Below are 16,394 nucleotides of genomic sequence, written 5' to 3' on the forward strand. Positions count from 1 at the left end.
TCTCCCTGTCAGCTGATTGTCTCTCCTGGGTCAGCTGCTACTCTCTCCCTGTCAGCTGTTAGTCTCTCCTGGGACAGCTGCTACTCTCTCCCTGTCAGCTGCTAGTCTCTCCTGGGTCAGCTGCTACTCTCTCCCGGGACAGCTGCTACTCTCTCCCTGTCAGCTGAATGTCTCTCCCGGGACAGCTGCTACTCTCTCCCTGTCAGCTGATTGTCCTTCCTGGATCAGCTACTACTCTATCCCAGTCAGCTGCTAGCCTGTCCTGGATCAGCTTCTACTCTATCCCAGTCAGCTGCTAGCCTCTCCTGGATCAGCTGCTACTCTATCCCAGTCAGCTGCTAGCCTCTCCCGGATCAGCTGCTACTCTATCCCAGTCAGCTGCTACTCTCAACCAGTCAGCTGCTATTTTCTACCAGTCAGCTGCTACTCTCAACCAGTCAGCTGCTACTCTCCTCAGTCAGATGCTACTCTCTCCCAGTCAGCTGCTACTCTCTCCCAGTCAGCTGCTACTCTCTCCAAATCAGCTGCTACTCTCCCAGTCAGCTGCTACTCTCTCCTGGGTCCGCTGCTACTCTCTCCCAGTCAGCTGCTACTCTCTCCCAGTCAGCTGCTACTCTCTCCCATTCAGCTGCTACTCTCTCCCAGTCAACTGCTACTCGCTCCCAGTCAGCTGCTACTCTATCCTGGGTCAGTTGCTACTCTCTCTTGGGTCAGCTGATAGTCTCTCCTGGGACAGCTGCTACTCTCTCCTGGGTCAGCTGCTACTCTCTCCCCTGTCAGCTGTTAGTCTCTCCTGGGACAGCTGCTACTCTCTCCCTGTCAGCTGCTAGTCTCTCCTGGGTCAGCTGCTACTCTCTCCCGGGACAGCTGCTACTCTCTCCCTGTCAGCTGAATGTCTCTCCCGGGACAGCTGCTACTCTCTCCCTGTCAGCTGATTGTCCTTCCTGGATCAGCTACTACTCTATCCCAGTCAGCTGCTAGCCTCTCCCGGATCAGCTGCTACTTTATCCCAGTCAGCTGCTACTCTCAACCAGTCAGCTGCTATTTTCTACCAGTCAGCTGCTACTCTCAACCAGTCAGCTGCTACTCTCCTCAGTCAGATGCTACTCTCTCCCAGTCAGCTGCTACTCTCTCCCAGTCAGCTGCTACTCTCTCCAAATCAGCTGCTACTCTCCCAGTCAGCTGCTACTCTCTCCTGGGTCCGCTGCTACTCTCTCCCAGTCAGCTGCTACTCTCTCCCAGTCAGCTGCTACTCTCTCCCATTCAGCTGCTACTCTCTCCCAGTCAGCTGCTACTCGCTCCCAGTCAGCTGCTACTCTATCCTGGGTCAGTTGCTACTCTCTCTTGGGTCAGCTGATAGTCTCTCCTGGGACACCTGCTACTCTCTCCTGTCAGCTGATAGTCTCTCCTGGGTCAGTTGCTACTCTGTCTTGGGTCAGCTGATAGTCTCTCCTGGGTCAGCTGCTAGTCTCTCCTGGGACAGCTGATAGTCTCTCCTGGGACAGCTGCTACTCTCTCCAGGGACAGCTGCTACTCTCTCCTGGGACAGCTGCTACTCTCTCCTGGGTCAGCTGCTACTCTCTCCAGGGACAGCTGCTAGTCTCTCCTGGGACAGCTGCTAGTCTCTCCTGGGAGAGCTGATAGTCTCTCCTGTCAGCTGTTAGTCTCTCCTGGGACAGCTGCTACTCTCTCCTGTCAGCTGCTAGTCTCTCCTGGGACAGCTGATAGTCTCTCCTGGGTCAGCTGCTACTCTCTCCTGTCAGCTGATAGTCTATCCAGGGACAGCTTCTACTCTCTCTCTGTCAGCTGCTACTCTCTCCCTGTCAGCTGATAGTCTCTCCTGGGTCAGCTGATACTCTCTCCTGGGACAGCTGCTTGTCTCTCCTGGGACAGCTGATAGTCTCTCCTGGGACAGCTGCTACTCTCTCCTGGGACAGCTGCTAGTCTCTCCTGGGACAGCTGCTAGTCTCTCCCGGGACAGCTGCTAGTCTCTCCTGGGACAGCTGCTAGTCTCTCCTGGGAGAGCTGATAGTCTCTCCTGGGTCAGCTGCTACTCTCTCCCGGGACAGCTGCTACTCTCTCCCTGTCAGCTGATTGTCTCTCCTGGGTCAGCTGCTAATTCTCTCCCTGTCAGCTGATAGTCTCTCCTGGGACAGCTGCTTCTCTCTCCCTGTCAGCTGCTAGTCTCTCCTGGGTCAGCTGCTACTCTCTCCCGGGACAGCTGCTACTCTCTCCCTGTCAGCTGATTGTCTCTCCTGGGTCAGCTGCTACTCTCTCCTGTCAGCTGTTAGTCTCTCCTGGGACAGCTGCTACTCTCTCCCTGTCAGCTGCTAGTCTCTCCTGGGTCAGCTGCTACTCTCTCCCGGGACAGCTGCTACTCTCTCCCTGTCAGCTGAATGTCTCTCCCGGGACAGCTGCTACTCTCTCCCTGTCAGCTGATTGTCCTTCCTGGATCAGCTACTACTCTATCCCAGTCAGCTGCTAGCCTGTCCTGGATCAGCTTCTACTCTATCCCAGTCAGCTGCTAGCCTCTCCTGGATCAGCTGCTACTCTATCCCAGTCAGCTGCTAGCCTCTCCGGATCAGCTGCTACTCTATCCCAGTCAGCTGCTACTCTCAACCAGTCAGCTGCTATTTTCTACCAGTCAGCTGCTACTCTCAACCAGTCAGCTGCTACTCTCCTCAGTCAGATGCTACTCTCTCCCAGTCAGCTGCTACTCTCTCCCAGTCAGCTGCTACTCTCTCCAAATCAGCTGCTACTCTCCCAGTCAGCTGCTGACTCTCTCCTGGGTCCGCTGCTACTCTCTCCCAGTCAGCTGCTACTCTCTCCCAGTCAGCTGCTACTCTCTCCCATTCAGCTGCTACTCTCTCCCAGTCAGCTGCTACTGGATGAAGGTCCCAGTCAGCTGCTACTCTATCCTGGGTCAGTTGCTACTCTCTCTTGGGTCAGCTGATAGTCTCTCCTGGGACAGCTGCTAAGGTCTCTCCTGGGTCAGCTGCTACTCTCTCCCTGTCAGCTGTTAGTCTCTCCTGGGACAGCTGCTACTCTCTCCCTGTCAGCTGCTAGTCTCTCCTGGGTCAGCTGCTACTCTCTCCCGGGACAGCTGCTACTCTCCCTGTCAGCTGAATGTCTCTCCCGGGACAGCTGCTACTCTCTCCCTGTCAGCTGATTGTCCTTCCTGGATCAGCTACTACTCTATCCCAGTCAGCTGCTAGCCTCTCCCGGATCAGCTGCTACTTTATCCCAGTCAGCTGCTACTCTCAACCAGTCAGCTGCTATTTTCTACCAGTCAGCTGCTACTCTCAACCAGTCAGCTGCTACTCTCCTCAGTCAGATGCTACTCTCTCCCAGTCAGCTGCTACTCTCTCCCAGTCAGCTGCTACTCTCTCCAAATCAGCTGCTACTCTCCCAGTCAGCTGCTACTCTCTCCTGGGTCCGCTGCTACTCTCTCCCAGTCAGCTGCTACTCTCTCCCAGTCAGCTGCTACTCTCTCCCATTCAGCTGCTACTCTCTCCCAGTCAGCTGCTACTCAAGCTCCCAGTCAGCTGCTACTCTATCCTGGGTCAGTTGCTACTCTCTCTTGGGTCAGCTGATAGTCTCTCCTGGGACACCTGCTACTCTCTCCCTGTCAGCTGATAGTCTCTCCTGGGTCAGTTGCTACTCTGTCTTGGGTCAGCTGATAGTCTCTCCTGGGTCAGCTGCTAGTCTCTCCTGGGACAGCTGATAGTCTCTCCTGGGACAGCTGCTACTCTCTCCAGGGACAGCTGCTACTCTCTCCTGGGACAGCTGCTACTCTCTCCTGGGTCAGCTGCTACTCTCTCCAGGGACAGCTGCTAGTCTCTCCTGGGACAGCTGCTAGTCTCTCCTGGGAGAGCTGATAGTCTCTCCCTGTCAGCTGATTGTCTCTCCTGGGTCAGCTGCTACTCTCTCCCTGTCAGCTGATTGTCTCTCCTTGGACAGCTGCTACTCTCTCCCTGTCAGCTGATTGTCTCTCCTGGGTCAGCTGCTACTCTCTCCCGGGACAGCTGCTACTCTCTCCCTGTCAGCTGCTAGTCTCTCCTGGGTCAGCTGCTAGTCTCTCCTGGATCACCTGATACTCTCTCCTGGGTCAGCTGCTAGTCTCTCCTGGGTCAGCTGCTAGTCTCTCCTGGGTCAGCTGATACTCTCTCCTGGGTCAGCTGCTAGTCTCTCCTGGGTCAGCTGATAGTCTCTCCTGGGTCAGCTGATAGTCTCTCCTGGGTCAGCTGCTAGTCTCTCCTGGGTCAGCTGCTACTCTCTCCTGGGTCAGCTGCTAATCTCTCCTGGGTCAGCTGCTACTCTCTCCCTGTCAGCTGATAGTCTCTCCTGGGACAGCTGCTCCTCTCTCCCTGTCAGCTGATAGTCTCTCCTGGGTCAGCTGCTACTCTCTCCTGGGTCAGCTGCTAATCTCTCCTGGGTCAGCTGCTCCTCTCTCCCTGTCAGCTGATAGTCTCTCCTGGGACAGCTGCTACTCTCTCCTGGGTCAGCTGATACTCTCTCCTGGGTCAGCTGCTAGTCTCTCCTGGGTCAGCTGCTACTCTCTCATGTTGAAAGGAAATCAAATTACCAGGGAATGAAAACATCTCATGCAGAATGAGCTATTCTTCTCCCAAAGCAACAATGTAATTATAATTGATCTAATGTGGAACAACAAATCACTCAGGCTCAGTTTCCACAGGCACCCAGCTCTCTATATAGTGCACCACTTTAGACGCACGCATGTGTGTGTGTGTGTGTGTATATCAATAGCTCTTATTTAGGTTCTAATCCAGATTGATATGTAATGTCATTTCAATCATTTCAGTCCATTCACATTTTCCATCTTTGTTTCCCTGACAACCCAGCCAAACAAGGAACGGTCTCCCAGACAACAGGCCTGAGAGAACAAACAAGTAGGAGGAGAGGGATGGAGTGGGAGGTGAAGAGAGAGAGAGAGAGAGAGAGAGAGAGAGGTGTAGAGATGGAAGGGTGGAGAGAGATTTGGATTAAGAGAGAGAGAGAGATAGAAAGAAAGAAAATTGGATAGAGGACAGAGACAGAGAGAGAAAAGTGTAGAGATGGAAGGGTGGAGAGAGAGATAGAGAGAAAAGTGGAGAGATGGAAGGGTGGAGAGAGAGATAGAGATTAAGAGAGAGAAAAGTGTAGAGATGGAAGGGTGGAGAGAGAGAAAAGTGGAGAGCCTGAGAGGTAAAGCTATGAAGGGGTGAAGAGGGGCAAGAGAGAGAGAAAGACAAGTGGATGAAGGTATAGATAGATAGAGAGAGAGAAAGACAAGTGGATGAAGGTATAGATAGATAGAGAGAGAGAGAAAGACAAGTGGATGAAGGTATAGATAGATAGAGAGAAAGACAAGTGGATGAAGGTATAGATAGAGAGAGAGAGAAAGACAAGTGGATGAAGGTATAGATAGATAGAGAGAGAGAAAGACAAGTGGATGAAGGTATAGATAGATAGAGAGAGAGAAAGACAAGTGGATGAAGGTATAGATAGATAGAGAGAGAGAAAGACAAGTGGATGAAGGTATAGATAGATAGAGAGAGAGAAAGACAAGTGGATGAAGGTATAGATAGATAGAGAGAGAAAGACAAGTGGATGAAGGTATAGATAGATAGAGAGAGAGAAAGACAAGTGGATGAAGGTATAGATAGATAGAGAGAGAAAGACAAGTGGATGAAGGTATAGATAGATAGAGAGAGAAAGACAAGTGGATGAAGGTATAGATAGATAGAGAGAGAAAGACAAGTGGATGAAGGTATAGATAGATAGAGAGAGAGAGAAAGACAAGTGGATGAAGGTATAGATAGATAGAGAGAGAGAAAGACAAGTGGATGAAGGTATAGATAGATAGAGAGAGAGAGAAAGACAAGTGGATGAAGGTATAGATAGATAGAGAAAGACAAGTGGATGAAGGTATAGATAGATAGAGAGAGAAATAAAAGTGGATGAAGGTATAGATAGATAGAGAGAGAGAAAGAAAAGTGGATGAAGGTATAGATAGATAGAGAGAGAAATAAAAGTGGATGAAGATATAGATAGATAGAGAGAGAGAAAGAAAAGTGGATGAAGGTATAGATAGATAGAGAGAGAAAGACAAGTGGATGAAGGTATAGATAGATAGAGAGAGAGAAAGAAAAGTGGATGAAGGTATAGATAGATAGAGAGAGAAATAAAAGTGGATGAAGGTATAGATAGATAGAGAGAGAGAAAGAAAAGTGGATGAAGGTATAGATAGATAGAGAGAGAGAAAGAAAAGTGGATGAAGGTATAGATAGATAGAGAGAGAGAAGAAAAGTGGATGAAGGTATAGATAGATAGAGAGAGAAAATAAAAGTGGATGAAGGTATAGATAGATAGAGAGAGAAAAAGAAAAGTGGATGAAGGTATAGATAGATAGAGAGAGAAAATAAAAGTGGATGAAGGTATAGATAGATAGAGAGAGAAAAGAAAAGTGGATGAAGGTATAGATAGATAGAGAGAGAAAGAAAAGTGGATGAAGGTATAGATAGATAGAGAGAGAGAAAGAAAAGTGGATGAAGGTATAGATAGATAGAGAGAGAAAGAAAAGTGGATGAAGGTATAGATAGATAGAGAGAGAAATAAAAGTGGATGAAGGTATAGATAGATAGAGAGAGAGAAAGAAAAGTGGATGAAGGTATATATAGATAGAGAGAGAGAAAGAAAAGTGGATGAAGGTATAGATAGATAGAGAGAGAGAAAGAAAAGTGGATGAAGGTATAGATAGATAGAGAGAGAAAAGTGGATGAAGGTATAGATAGATAGAGAGAGAGAAAGAAAAGTGGATGAAGGTATAGATAGATAGAGAGAGAGAAAGAAAAGTGGATGAAGGTATAGATAGATAGAGAGAGAGAAAGAAAAGTGGATGAAGGTATAGATAGATAGAGAGAGAAAGACAAGTGGATGAATGTATAGATGGAGAGAGAAAGACAAGTGGATGAAGGTATAGATAGATAGAGAGAGAAAGACAAGTGGATGAAGGTATATATAGATAGAGAGAGAGAGAAAGACAAGTGGATGAAGGTATAGATAGATAGAGAGAGAGAAAAGACAAGTGGATGAAGGTATAGATAGATAGAGAGAGAGAAAGACAAGTGGATGAAGGTATAGATAGATAGAGAGAGAGAAAAGAAAAGTGGATGAAGGTATAGATAGATAGAGAGAGAGAGAAAGAAAAGTGGATGAAGGTATAGATAGATAGAGAGAGAAATAAAAGTGGATGAAGGTATAGATAGATAGAGAGAGAGAAAAGAAAAGTGGATGAAGGTATAGATAGATAGAGAGAAAATAAAAGTGGATGAAGGTATAGATAGATAGAGAGAGAAAAGAAAAGTGGATGAAGGTATAGATAGATAGAGAGAGAAAGACAAGTGGATGAAGGTATAGATAGATAGAGAGAGAAAAGAAAAGTGGATGAAGGTATAGATAGATAGAGAGAGAAATAAAAGTGGATGAAGGTATAGATAGATAGAGAGAGAAAAAGAAAAGTGGATGAAGGTATAGATAGATAGAGAGAGAAATAAAAGTGGATGAAGGTATGAATAGATAGATAGAGAGAGAAAGAAAAGTGGATGAAGGTATAGATAGATAGAGAGAGAAATAAAAGTGGATGAAGGTATAGATAGATAGAGAGAGAGAAAGAAAAAGTGGATGAAGGTATAGTAGATAGAGAGAGAAAGAAAAGTGGATGAAGGTATAGATAGATAGATAGAGAGAGAGAAAGAAAAGTGGATGAAGGTATAGATAGATAGAGAGAGAGAGAAAGAAAAGTGGATGAAGGTATAGATAGATAGAGAGAGAAAAGTGGATGAAGGTATAGATAGAGAGAGAGAGAGAAAGAAAAGTGGATGAAGGTATAGATAGATAGAGAGAGAGAAAGAAAAGTGGATGAAGGTATAGATAGATAGAGAGAGAAAGACAAGTGGATGAAGGTATAGATGGAGAGAGAAAGACAAGTGGATGAAGGTATAGATAGATAGAGAGAGAAAGACAAGTGGATGAAGGTATAGATAGATAGAGAGAGAGAAAGACAAGTGGATGAAGGTATAGATAGATAGAGAGAGAGAAAGACAAGTGGATGAAGGTATAGATAGAAAAGTGGATGAAGGTATAGATAGATAGAGAAAGACAAGTGGATGAAGGTATAGATAGATAGAGAGAGAAATAAAAGTGGATGAAGGTATAGATAGATAGAGAGAGAGAAAGACAAGTGGATGAAGGTATAGATAGATAGAGAGAGAGAAAGACAAGTGGATGAAGGTATAGATAGATAGAGAGAGAAAAGAAAAGTGGATGAAGGTATAGATAGATAGAGAGAAAAGACAAGTGGATGAAGGTATAGATAGATAGAGAGAGAGAAAGAAAAAAGTATGAAGGTATAGATAGATAGAGAGAGAAAGAAAAGTGGATGAAGGTATAGATAGATAGAGAGAGAAAGACAAGTGGATGAAGGTATAGATAGATAGAGAGAGAGAAAGACAAGTGGATGAAGGTATAGATAGATAGAGAGAGAGAAAGACAAGTGGATGAAGGTATAGATAGATAGAGAGAGAGAAAGACAAGTGGATGAAGGTATAGATAGATAGAGAGAGAGAAAGACAAGTGGATGAAGGTATAGATAGATAGAGAGAGAAATAAAAGTGGATGAAGGTATAGATAGATAGAGAGAGAGAAAGAAAAGTGGATGAAGGTATAGATAGATAGAGAGAGAAATAAAAGTGGATGAAGGTATAGATAGATAGAGAGAGAGAAAGAAAAGTGGATGAAGGTATAGATAGATAGAGAGAGAAAGACAAGTGGATGAAGGTATAGATAGATAGAGAGAGAGAAAGAAAAGTGGATGAAGGTATAGATAGATAGAGAGAGAAATAAAAGTGGATGAAGGTATAGATAGATAGAGAGAGAGAAAAGAAAAGTGGATGAAGGTATAGATAGATAGAGAGAGAGAAAGAAAAGTGGATGAAGGTATAGATAGATAGAGAGAGAGAAAGACAAGTGGATGAAGGTATAGATAGATAGAGAGAGAAATAAAAGTGGATGAAGGTATAGATAGATAGAGAGAAGAAAGAAAAGTGGATGAAGGTATAGATAGATAGAGAGAGAGAAATAAAAGTGGATGAAGGTATAGATAGATAGAGAGAGAGAAAGAAAAGTGGATGAAGGTATAGATAGATAGAGAGAGAAATAAAAGTGGATGAAGGTATAGATAGATAGAGAGAGAGAAAGAAAAGTGGATGAAGGTATAGATAGATAGAGAGAGAGAAATAAAAGTGGATGAAGGTATAGATAGATAGAGAGAGAAAAAAAAGTGGATGAAGGTATAGATAGATAGAGAGAGAAAAAAAGTGGAATAGAAAAGTGGATGAAGGTATAGATAGATAGAGAGAGAGAAAAAAAAAGTGGATGAAGGTATAGATAGATAGAGAGAGAGAAAGAAAAGTGGATGAAGGTATAGATAGATAGAGAGAGAGAGAAAGAAAAGTGGATGAAGGTATAGATAGATAGAGAGAGAAAAGTGGATGAAGGTATAGATAGAGAGAGAGAGAGAAAGAAAAGTGGATGAAGGTATAGATAGATAGAGAGAGAAAAAAAGTGGATGAAGGTATAGATAGATAGAGAGAGAAAGACAAGTGGATGAATGTATAGATGGAGAGAGAAAGACAAGTGGATGAAGGTATAGATAGATAGAGAGAGAAAGACAAGTGGATGAAGGTATATATAGATAGAGAGAGAGAGAAAGACAAGTGGATGAAGGTATAGATAGATAGAGAGAGAGAAATAAAAGTGGATGAAGGTATAGATAGATAGAGAGAAGAAAAGAAAAGTGGATGAAGGTATAGATAGATAGAGAGAGAAAGAAAAGTGGATGAAGGTATAGATAGATAGAGAGAGAAAAAAAGTGGATGAAGGTATAGATAGATAGAAGGTGGATGAAGGTATAGATAGATAGAGAGAGAAAAAGAAAAGTGGATGAAGGTATAGATAGATAGAGAGAGAGAAAAAAAGTGGATGAAGGTATAGATAGATAGAGAGAAAAAAAAGTGGATGAAGGTATAGATAGATAGAGAGAGAAAAGAAAAGTGGATGAAGATAGTAGAGAGAGAAAGAAAAAAGATAAGATAGATAGATAGAGAGAAAAAAAAGTGGATGAAGGTATAGATAGATAGAGAGAGAAAAGAAAAGTGGATGAAGGTATAGATAGATAGAGAATAGAGACAAGTGGATGAAGGTGTATAGATGAGAGAGAGAAAGACAAGTGGATGAAGGTATAGATAGATAGAGAGAGAGAAAAAGAAAAGTGGATGAAGGTATAGATAGATAGAGAGAGAAAAGAAAAGTGGATGAAGGTATAGATAGATAGAGAGAGAAAAGAAAAGTGGATGAAGGTATAGATAGATAGAGAGAGAGAAAGAAAGTGGATGAAGGTATAGATAGATAGAGAGAGAAAAGACAAGTGGATGAAGGTATAGATAGATAGAGAGAGAAATAAAAGTGGATGAAGGTATAGATAGATAGAGAGAGAAAGAAAAGTGGATGAAGGTATAGATAGATAGAGAGAGAAATAAAAGTGGATGAAGGTATAGATAGATAGAGAGAGAAATGAAAAAGTGGATGAAGGTATAGATAGATAGAGAGAGAAAGACAAGTGGATGAAGGTATAGATAGATAGGATGGATGAAGGTATAGATAGATAGAGAGAGAAATAAAAGTGGATGAAGGTATAGATAGATAGAGAGAGAGAGAAAGAAAAGTGGATGAAGGTATAGATAGATAGAGAGAGAGAAATAAAGTGGATGAAGGTATAGATAGATAGAGAGAGAGAAAAAAAGTGGATGAAGGTATAGATAGATAGAGATAGATAGATAGAGAAAAAAGTGGATGAAGGTATAGATAGATAGAGAGAGAGAAAAGAAAAGTGGATGAAGGTATAGATAGATAGAGAGAAAAGATGAAATAGATAGATAGTGGATGAAGGTATAGATAGATAGAGAGAGAGAGAAAGAAAAGTGGATGAAGGTATAGATAGATAGATGGATGATAGAGAGAGAGAGAAAGAAAAGTGGATGAAGGTATAGATAGATAGAGAGAGAGAAAGAAAAGTGGATGAAGGTATAGATAGATAGAGAGAGAGAGAAAGAAAAGTGGATGAAGGTATAGATAGATAGAGAGAGAGAAAGAAAAGTGGATGAAGGTATAGATAGATAGAGAGAGAAAGACAAGTGGATGAAGGTATAGATGGAGAGAGAAAGACAAGTGGATGAAGGTATAGATAGATAGAGAGAGAGAGAAAGACAAGTGGATGAAGGTATAGATAGATAGAGAGAGAGAAAGATAAGTGGATGAAGGTATAGATAGATAGAGAGAGAGAAAGACAAGTGGATGAAGGTATAGATAGATAGAGAGAGAGAGAAAGACAAGTGGATGAAGGTATAGATAGATAGAGAAAGACAAGTGGATGAAGGTATAGATAGATAGAGAGAGAAATAAAAGTGGATGAAGGTATAGATAGATAGAGAGAGAAAAGTGGATGAAATAGAAAAGTGGATGAAGGTATAGATAAGGTATAGATAGAGAGAGAAATAAAAGTGGATGAAGGTATAGATAGATAGAGAGGATGAAAAGTGGATAGATAGATAGATAGAGAGAAAAAGAAAAGTGGATGAAGGTATAGATAGATAGAGAGAGAGAAAGAAAAGTGGATGAAGGTATAGATAGATAGAGAGAAAAAAGAAAAGTGGATGAAGGTATAGATAGATAGAGAGAGAAAAAAGATGAAGAGAGAAAGAAAAGTGGATGAAGGTATAGATAGATAGATAGAGAGATAGATAAGTGGAAAAGTGGATGAAGGTATAGATAGATAGAGAGAGAAAAGAAAAGTGGATGAAGGTATAGATAGATAGATAGAGAGAGAGAAAGAAAAGTGGATGAAGGTATAGATAGATAGAGAGAGAGAAAGAAAAGTGGATGAAGGTATAGATAGATAGAGAGAGAAATAAAAGTGGATGAAGGTATAGATAGATAGAGAGAGAGAGAAAGAAAAGTGGATGAAGGTATAGATAGATAGAGAGAGAAATAAAAGTGGATGAAGGTATAGATAGATAGAGAGAGAGAAAGAAAAGTGGATGAAGGTATAGATAGATAGAGAGAGAAAAAGAAAAGTGGATGAAGGTATAGATAGATAGAGAGAGAAAAGTGGATGAAGGTATAGATAGAGAGAGAGAGAAAAAAAAGTGGATGAAGGTATAGATAGATAGAGAGAGAAAAAGAAAAGTGGATGAAGGTATAGATAGATAGAGAGAGAAAGAAAAGTGGATGAAGGTATAGATAGATGGATGAAGAGATAGAAAGAAAAAAAGTGGATGAAGGTATAGATAGATAGAGAGAGAGAAAAAAAGTGGATGAAGGTATAGATAGATAGAGAGAGAAAAGAAAAGTGGATGAAGGTATAGATAGATAGAGAGAGAGAAAGTGGATGAAGGTATAGATAGATAGAGAGAAAAGAAAAGTGGATGAAGGTATAGATAGATAGAGAGAGAGAAAGAAAAGTGGATGAAGGTATAGATAGATAGATAGAGAGAAGAAAAGTGGATGAAGGTATAGATAGATAGAGAGAGAGAAGAAAAGTGGATGAAGGTATAGATAGATAGAGAGAGAGAAAGAAAAGTGGATGAAGGTATAGATAGATAGAGAGAGAAAAAAAAGTGGATGAAGGTATAGATAGATAGAGAGAAGAAAAGTGGATGAAGGTATAGATAGATAGAGAGAGAAAAAAAGTGGATGAAGGTATAGATAGATAGAGAATAAAAAAGTGGATGAAGGTATAGATAGATAGAGAGAGAAAGAAAAGTGGATGAAGGTATAGATAGATAGAGAGAGAGAAAGAAAAGTGGATGAAGGTATAGATAGATAGAGAGAGAGAGAGAAAAAAAGTGGATGAAGGTATAGATAGATAGAGAGAGAAATAAAAGTGGATGAAGGTATAGATAGATAGAGAGAGAGAAAGAAAAGTGGATGAAGGTATAGATAGATAGAGAGAGAAAGAAAAGTGGATGAAGGTATAGATAGATAGAGAGAAAAAAAAGTGGATGAAGGTATAGATAGATAGATAGAAAGAAAAGTGGATGAAGGTATAGATAGATAGAGAGAGAAAAGTGGATGAAGGTATAGATAGATAGAGAGAGAAAGAAAAGTGGATGAAGGTATAGATAGATAGAGAGAGAGAAAGAAAAGTGGATGAAGGTATAGATAGATAGAGAGAGAGAAAGAAAAGTGGATGAAGGTATAGATAGATAGAGAGAGAAAGAAAAGTGGATGAAGGTATAGATAGATAGAGAGAGAAAAGTGGATGAAGGTATAGATAGATAGAGATATTCACTTTGTATGTTGTCTACCTCACTTGCTTTGGCAATGTTAACACATGTTCCCATAAAAGTGGATGAAGGTATGATAGATAGATTTAATTGAATAGATAGAGAGAGAGAAATAAAAGTGGATGAGAGAGTAGTGGATGAAGGTAGATAGAGAGAGAGAAAGAAAAGTGGATGAAGGTATAGATAGATAGAGAGAGAAAGAAAAGTGGATGAAGGTATAGATAGATAGAGAAAGAAAAGTGGATGAAGGTATAGATAGATAGAGAGAGAGAAAGAAAAGTGGATGAAGGTATAGATAGAGAGAGAGAAAGAAAAGTGGATGAAGAAAAGTGGATGAAGGTATAGATAGATAGATAGAGAGAAAAAAAGTGGATGAAGGTATAGATAGATAGAGAGAAAGAAAAGTGGATGAAGGTATAGATAGATAGAGAGAGAGAAAGAAAAGTGGATGAAGGTATAGATAGATAGAGAGAGAAAGAAAAGTGGATGAAGGTATAGATAGATAGAGAGAGAAAGAAAAGTGGATGAAGGTATAGATAGATAGAGAAAGAAAAGTGGATGAAGGTATAGATAGATAGAGAGAAAGAAAAGTGGATGAAGGTATAGATAGATAGAGAGAGAGAAATAGAAAAGTGGATGAAGGTAAGGTAGATAGATAGAGAGAGAGAAATAAAAGTGGATGAAGGTATAGATAGATAGAGAGAGAAAAGAAAAGTGGATGAAGGTATAGATAGATAGAGAGAGAAAGAAAAGTGGATGAAGGTATAGATAGATAGAGAGAGAAAAAAAGTGGATGAAGGTATAGATAGATAGAGAGAGAAATAAAAGTGGATGAAGGTATAGATAGATAGAGAGAGAGAAAAAAAAGTGGATGAAGGTATAGATAGATAGAGAGAAATAAAAGTGGATGAAGGTATAGATAGATAGAGAGAAAAAGAAAAGTGGATGAAGGTATAGATAGATAGAGAGAGAAAAAAGTGGATGAAGGTATAGATAGATAGAGAGAGAAAAGAAAAAGTGGATGAAGGTATAGATAGATAGAGAGAGAAAAAGAAAAGTGGATGAAGGTATAGATAGATAGAGAGAGAGAAAGAAAAAAAGTGGATGAAGGTATAGATAGATAGAGAGAGAGAAAAGTGGATGAAGGTATAGATAGATAGAGAGAGAAAAAGAAAAGAAAAGTGGATGAAGGTATAGATAGATAGAGAGAAATAAAAGTGGATGAAGGTATAGATAGAGAGAGAAAAGAAAGTGGATGAGGTATAGATAGATAGAGAGAAAAAAAAGTGGATGAAGGTATAGATAGATAGAGAGAGAAAGAAAAGTGGATGAAGGTATAGATAGATAGAGAGAAATAAAAGTGGATGAAGGTATAGATAGATAGAGAGAGAGAAATAAAAGTGGATGAAGGTATAGATAGATAGAGAGAGAAAAGAAAAGTGGATGAAGGTATAGATAGATAGAGAGAAAAAAAAAGTGGATGAAGGTATAGATAGATAGAGAGAGAAAAAAAGTGGATGAAGGTATAGATAGATAGAGAGAGAAATAAAAGTGGATGAAGGTATAGATAGATAGAGAGAGAGAAAGAAAAGTGGATGAAGGTATAGATAGATAGAGAGAGAATAAAAGTGGATGAAGGTATAGATAGATAGATAGAGAGAGAAATAAAAGTGGATGAAGGTATAGATAGATAGAGAGAAAGAGAAAAGTGGATGAAGGTATAGATAGATAGAGAGAGAGAAAAGAAAAGTGGATGAAGGTATAGATAGATAGAGAGAGAAATAAAAGTGGATGAAGGTATAGATAGATAGAGAGAGAGAAAGAAAAAAGTGGATGAAGGTATAGATAGATAGAGAGAGAGAGAAAGAAAAGTGGATGAAGGTATAGATAGATAGAGAGAAAAGAAAAAGTGGATGAAGGTATAGATAGATAGAGAGAGAAAGAAAAGTGGATGAAGGTATAGATAGATAGAGAGAGAAAAGAAAAGTGGATGAAGGTATAGATAGATAGAGAGAGAAAAGAAAAGTGGATGAAGGTAGAGAGAAAAAGAAAAAGTGGATGAAGGTATAGATAGATAGATAGAGAGAGAGAAAGAAAAGTGGATGAAGGTATAGATAGATAGAGAGAGAAAGAAAAGTGGATGAAGGTATAGATAGATAGAGAAAGAAAAGTGGATGAAGGTATAGATAGATAGAGAGAGAGAAAGAAAAGTGGATGAAGGTATAGATAGATAGAGAGAGAAAAAGAAAAGTGGATGAAGGTATAGATAGATAGAGAGAGAAAGAAAAGTGGATGAAGGTATAGATAGATAGAGAGAAAAAGAAAAGTGGATGAAGGTATAGATAGAGAGAGAAAGAAAAGTGGATGAAGGTATAGATAGATAGAGAGAGAAAGAAAAGTGGATGAAGGTATAGATAGATAGAGAGAGAAAGGAAAAAAGCAAAGCACAACAAATCACAGTACAAGCAGCTGACACTAATTCAGGAGTCCATAAACACAAACAACTTCTGGAAAAATTGGAAAAAACAAAAAAAATCTAAACAAGAGGAATTAGCGATACAGAATGGTGACACTCTACAACACCGTTCAAACTGACACAAACGCAGAACAACGCCAAATTCATGAGAAGTTGAATGGATTAGAAAGAGCTATAAAGGACAATCAAAATCCACTGGACTCCCCCATTACTGACCAGGAGCTCTGAAACTTCAGGCTCTCAAATTTAAAAAGGCATTCGGACCTGATAGCATCGTAAATGAGATGCTCAAACTCACTTGTGCAAAATGTCAATTGGCTATATTAAAACTGTTTAATTTGATCCTGAGTGTACGTTATTTCCTGACATCTGGAATCAGGACTCATAACCCCAATCTTTAGAACGGAGACAAATTTGACCCTAACAATTACAGAGGCATTTGTGTGAACAGTAACCTGGGGAAGGTTTTCTGTAGGATTATAAATGTAAGAGTTCTAAACTTCCTTCATATTTAC

General features: G+C 40.7%; 1 long non-coding RNA gene across 1 annotated transcript; it reads left to right on the plus strand.

Moving 5' to 3' along the window:
- Positions 1-13,550: 13,550 nt before the first annotated feature.
- Positions 13,551-15,641, plus strand: LOC135571715 (uncharacterized). Its single transcript, XR_010463875.1, has 3 exons — positions 13,551-13,618; positions 13,782-14,003; positions 15,550-15,641. It is a non-coding gene; the product is annotated as an uncharacterized LOC135571715 (long non-coding RNA).
- Positions 15,642-16,394: the final 753 nt, after the last annotated feature.

The sequence above is a fragment of the Oncorhynchus nerka genome, linkage group LG5, assembly GCF_034236695.1.
Source record: "Oncorhynchus nerka isolate Pitt River linkage group LG5, Oner_Uvic_2.0, whole genome shotgun sequence".
Classification (NCBI taxonomy): domain Eukaryota; kingdom Metazoa; phylum Chordata; class Actinopteri; order Salmoniformes; family Salmonidae; genus Oncorhynchus; species Oncorhynchus nerka.